The sequence below is a fragment of the Ricinus communis genome, chromosome 4 (assembly GCF_019578655.1).
Source record: "Ricinus communis isolate WT05 ecotype wild-type chromosome 4, ASM1957865v1, whole genome shotgun sequence".
Classification (NCBI taxonomy): Eukaryota; Viridiplantae; Streptophyta; class Magnoliopsida; order Malpighiales; family Euphorbiaceae; genus Ricinus; species Ricinus communis.
In genome coordinates, this window is record NC_063259.1 from 11,045,740 (window position 1) to 11,051,365 (window position 5,626).

General features: G+C 38.8%; 1 non-coding gene across 1 annotated transcript; it reads left to right on the forward strand.

The window, feature by feature from the left end:
• The first annotated feature begins 5,097 nt into the window (after positions 1-5,097).
• LOC112534818 lies at positions 5,098-5,204 on the forward strand. Its single transcript, XR_003079065.2, has one exon. It is a non-coding gene; the product is annotated as a small nucleolar RNA R71 (small nucleolar RNA).
• The last annotated feature ends 422 nt before the right edge of the window (positions 5,205-5,626 follow it).

Consider the following 5,626-nt stretch of genomic DNA (forward strand, 5'->3'; position numbering starts at 1 on the left):
CCAAGGTCGAGCATGGCGTGGAATCCGGCCGTGCTGAACCATCAAATAGTTGCTTTTCAAGAGTGCCATTTTGGCACAGTTCTCGAAGCCACCACAACCTCCACTACGGCCCGTTGTGGCTCAGCACTGGCTAGTGCACGACCTGGAAGAAATTGCGAGTTGCGGAATGTGGAGGTCTAGCACGACCTGGACTCAGCTCGTACTGATCAACACGGGCTTGACCACGGCCATGCTGAAGGAACTACATAGGCAAAAACGATTTGCTGAATAAGGGTTCGATTTTCTGACTTGATTTCCATTATACAAGCTTAGACCATCTTCCTCCAGACTTCAATACTCGATCTTAGAAGATCATTTCATCTATTGAAGGAAGGATTACAACTACTTTAACATCAAATTGAAGATCAAGAAAAGATTTGGGAGCATTCAAGAGGCAAATTAGGGTTTACTATTCTGAATTGGGAATTTAGAGTTTCTCATCCAACTTGAAGAAGAAGGGTGTACATGCCTTTAATTTACTTTTCTGAATCTATTCTTTACTTTGTGTTGCTTATTAGTATGAGTAACTAAATTTGTCAAACCCATTGGGGTTCCTAAGTTGTTGGATTGATTTTAATGTTTATGAGATTTTGATTATCAATGCTTGTCTCTTCTTGCTTTCATTATTATTGAGAAATCACTTTATTCATGAGACGTTGTGAGTTATGGTATTCATATTGCTTCATGTAATTGAGAAATTCATTTAGTAATTGGAAATTTGAATAGCAAGAACTAGTTAATAATCACTTAGAGATAAGGGTAATTGACTAGCTGGATTAAGAATTAACAAAGCTTAATAGAGGCGGGTTAAACCTTAATGCCAATCTCCAAAATTGTCCAAGGGAGGCCGTGCAACGGCCCGTGCAAAAGCCTCGAAATGCGCACCAACAAGGAATCGACTCCGACAAACCTCTAATATGCGTAAATCATCCAAATAGCTCGATTTCTGCCTGGAAATCAATCAATTTCTCATCAAAGAGTCTAAAAACCTGAAAAACTCATAAACATACCAAAGTGCGATCAAATAGGAATAAATATGACTCAAATACACGATAAACGACTGATAAATAGTCAATAAACATGAATAGAATCATCTACATCAAACTACCCCACACTAAAGCATTTGCTTGTCCTCAAGCAATCAACAACTCACTCCTTAAACAGATACCAAATAACTCAATCAAATACATTGCAGGAGGTTAGCTCAAAACAAATCTCAAAACTCCGTAACGAATTTCCTCAAAATCCCCAAATCACTAAATCCTTGAGAAAGAGAACAAAGTTAATAAAGCTTGCTAAAATTAAAATGATAAACCATCCAAACTGAGAATTTGAGAACCATGCCTTACAAGATGTCACTCAAAACACACAAGTGTATATAGGTGAAAGATCGCCAAGATCTCAATGAAAAAATACAAAAAAAAGTGCTTACCATAAGCTTGCTTATAGATCCAATCTCCACTACTGCGAAATAATCAATAATCATGATTAAAGGGTCTTGAGCTAGGTTGTAATGGGGTTAAGGTAGGGTATGGAGAAATATGGAAAATAGGCTAAAAGTTGTTGGAAAATTATGCAGGTAATGCAAGAAAATAGCCAAGGATTAAATGTTGTACCAAAAATGAATACTAAGTTGCTCCAATAATAAGATGATGCTCGAAATGAACTAAAAGGTTATTTATTTATTTTTTTCAAATTAACTTAACTACTCCTGCAAAAGTGATCCTATTACAGAAATAGCTTATGGCACGCTTGTTACAATTTCTACTGCCCAATAACCAATTTTAAAACGATATGTACCATTTGGATTGAAGGGAGCATCTACGAAAAATCTAGCAACTTACTGAATATATACAAAAGGAATGCGAATTGATCCAAAATGAAATGCAACATAAACTTACATAATTTCCAGCAACAATGGTAGAAAGAATGGTAGAATGAATAGAAGTGATAAAATGAGTGTCAAAGGTGAATTATAACGAAAGAAAAGGCTAAGGCTCAAAATTGGTTCCCTAAGGGAAAAACAGGGTTAGGCTTTTGGCCAAATTGTGTAAATCCTAAGTGCCCATATCATCTCATGATTATCAAAAATTCATGTAGTCTCAAAAGTCATCACAAAGCAAGTTCTAGAAACAAAAATTCTGTACAATGCTCGCTAATAAAAAACAAAAGGAGCATAAAAACCTAACCATTTGAGTGGGTTAAAATTGCATGAATTCTCAAACCAAAGTTTAAACAATCAATCATACTAATAAGCATCAATATTAACAGTGTTCTATATCCAAGATAAAGTAAAATGGAAAAATTAAGGAAAAACACCAGTTTTACCTGGCTTGATTGAAATTAAAAGATTCATTCATTGCCTTCTTTCAACAAGATTCGATAAAAGCTATAAGGGTATCCATTCAAAAGAGAAAAATCATCAACTAATCCCTTAAAAGAAAACTCAAGATAAGGACAGTAAGAATGAACGGATTCAATCAATAAGGGAAATGAAAGCAAAATAAAAACAGCAGAATACCATCCTTACAGAGGTTCGAGATAACAAAATCAGTACCTGCACAAAACTAAGGTACCTACCCCACACTTGAGAAAAACACTGTCCTAAGTGTGAAATAAGGTAGGCACTCCAAAAGGGAGATAAAATATGCACAAAGAAGCAAATTATAGGAGTCCACAAAAAGCTAGAAAACTAAAAGAAAAACAAGACAACAGAAAGAGAAAAAAACTAGAAATAGTCTATTGGATACTGCCCTTGATGTGTGCTTTAACACTACAGGATATGTTAGTCCTCAAAATTGCGTATGAGCATCGAGTAGGCTAACTCCTGCAAAACTCAAGAATAAACACATCCCAAGCAACATCTAGTTAAAGGTTCAATAAAATAAAATCATCTCAAAATAAAACAAACTAAAAATAAACCGAAATATCTAACTAAAAAATAAAATAAATAAATACGTAAATAAAATATGTCCAAAAACTCAAAAAGCATAAATAGATTCAGGAATGCCTCTCGAAGGTGCTTCTTTTTGTTCGAGTCGTCTAGCTGGACTCTGCAGCAGCATTCCTGCATCGCGAGCAAATTGAGAAGGTAGGCTCAATATAAGTTGGGGCTTGAGGCATATAAGCGCAAAGAGGAGGTACAATGTGTGTAGTAGATGACCAAGGAGGTGCTCTCCACACTGAGTTGGGATGCCCATTTATCCACTCCAAATCCTGTCTAAGTGACCTGTCATAAACAAACTTGCAACTACCCTTCTCGGGTGTATCACAGCACAAAGTCTCAAATTGATACAAGTTTTTTTGTTCAGATGAATAACACATATCAATAGGGAAAGAAACATGTATAGCATCATCCATTTGTACATCCTATGGTTTCTTATCACATGCAAGACCAATTCCATCAATACTGCAAATGGCATGAACATGGTCGGTGGGAGAACTATCAAATGGGGGTAAACTAAAAGTAACACAGTCATCCCCTACATTAAGTTCTAACTTTCCCTCAAATACGTCTATTTTAACTCTAGCCGTGGTAAGGAAAGGTCTCCCCAGAATCAACGGTACACCATGCTCATTATCCATATCCATAACCACAAAGTCCACAACAAATATGAACTTATCTACCTTGACTAGCACATTCTCCATAATCTCCCTAGGAAGCTTAACAGAATGGTCAGCTAATTGAATGCACATCCTAGTGGGTTTTGCCTCCCCCATACCTAGCTTATTGAACAAACTAGTGGGCATGACATTTATGCTAGCCCCCAAATCAGCTAATGCATCATCAGCACACAAGTTACCTAAAGTGCAAGGAATAGTAAAACTCCCTAGATTGTGATGTTTCTCTGGCAACTTGCTCTGAAACACTGCTGAGCACTCTTCGTTAAGCTTAACATAGGCTACCTCCTCCAACTTTTTTTTCCTACTAAGTATGTCCTTTAAGAACTTGGCATAATTCGGCATCTGCTTCAATACATCAATAAAAGGCAAGTTAATATGCAGTTGTCTAAAAATATCCAAAAACTTATTGAACTGCTGTTGCGCTTCTGCTTGCTTTAGCCTAGTAGGATAAGGAATCTTGGGTTGATATTCCCTGACTGGGATTGGTTTCACCTTTTATCCCTCAGGTTCCTTAACCTTACTGCTCACCTCAACCTGCACATCAATAGTGGAGTCATCAAAAATAGGCTTAGAAGGAGCTAAAACTAACTTACCTGAACGCAAAGTGATGGCGTTCATATGCTCCCTCGGGTTAGACTCAGTGGTGCTGGGGAGTGCTCCTTGTTGCCTCTCAGAAAACATCTTAGAAATTTGGCCAATCTGAGTCTCTAAGTTCTAAATCGAGGCCTGTTGATTCCTAAGTGCACTATCAGTCTGCTGGAATCTCATCTCCATAGTCGTCATAAACTTCATTATAAGCTCCTCTAAATTTGACTTCTTTTCTGGTGGAGGAGGAGCTTGTGCAGGCCCAGTTGGCTGTTGTTGTGGCTGCTGATGAAGTCTCTAAAAACCAGGTGGACCTTGGGCATTATTGTTCCTCCAACTGAAGTTGGGATGATTGCACCACCCGGGGTTGTATGTGTTGCTGTAAGGGTCGTTCTGCTACCTTAGGGCATTCCCCATATAATTAACCTGCTCAACATCAGAAGACATAACAGAAACAGATGGAAAAGTAGAGGAAGATGAAGCAAACATACCTCCCATATTACAGAGGAAGATGAAGCAAACATACCTCCCACAGTACAGTTTGCACTGTAGTGCGGGCCACCATAAAACTCGCAGCCAACGTTTGCTGCATGAACCGGCATCTGGAGTTGGTCAATCTTCTTAGTTAGAAGCTCCACCTGAGCTGCCAAGGCTACTGTAGAATCCACTTGGTTGACCACTCCCTGTCTTCCTGGTCGGCCATTGATAATTGTTCATGGCCATTTCCTCTATCAAGTTCGAGCACCTCGCCGAGCTGCTCATGCTTAGCGCCCACCGCAAAGATCCACCATTTGCCTTGTCGCAAAGTTTAATCCACTGTAGAAGGTCTGAACCTGCATCCACACTGGCAGTCCGTGATGTGGGCAGCATCTCAAAAGGTCCTTAAACCTCTTCCATGCATTGTACATGCTTTCATCATCAAACTGCATAAAAAAAGATATGTCATTTTTAAGTTCAGTAGTTTTAGCCGGAGGAAAATACTTTGTGGTAATCTGGATAGAGATTGCAATCACCTCCAACGCCTTCCAAGTAGTAATCGTCTGCTGTGGAAGAGATTGCAATCACCTCTTTGCTTTGTCCCTCAAGGAAAATGGAAACAATCTCAGCCGAATGGCATCATCGCTTGTTCCATTTATCTTGAATGTGTCACAAATCTCTAAAAAGTTGGATTTATGTGCATTGGGATCCTCACTGGGTAATCCTCCAAACTGCACACTTTGCTGGATCATCTGGATAACATTGGCCTTTATCCTTGTTGGTTGCTACAAGAAGTCTAACTATAATAGTTTTCGTCCCATCCAAAGATGGTCGAGCAAACTCGTACATCGTCCTCTGATTGCCATCGGCCTGGGGGTTGTGGTTCTCCATCACGTTAGCT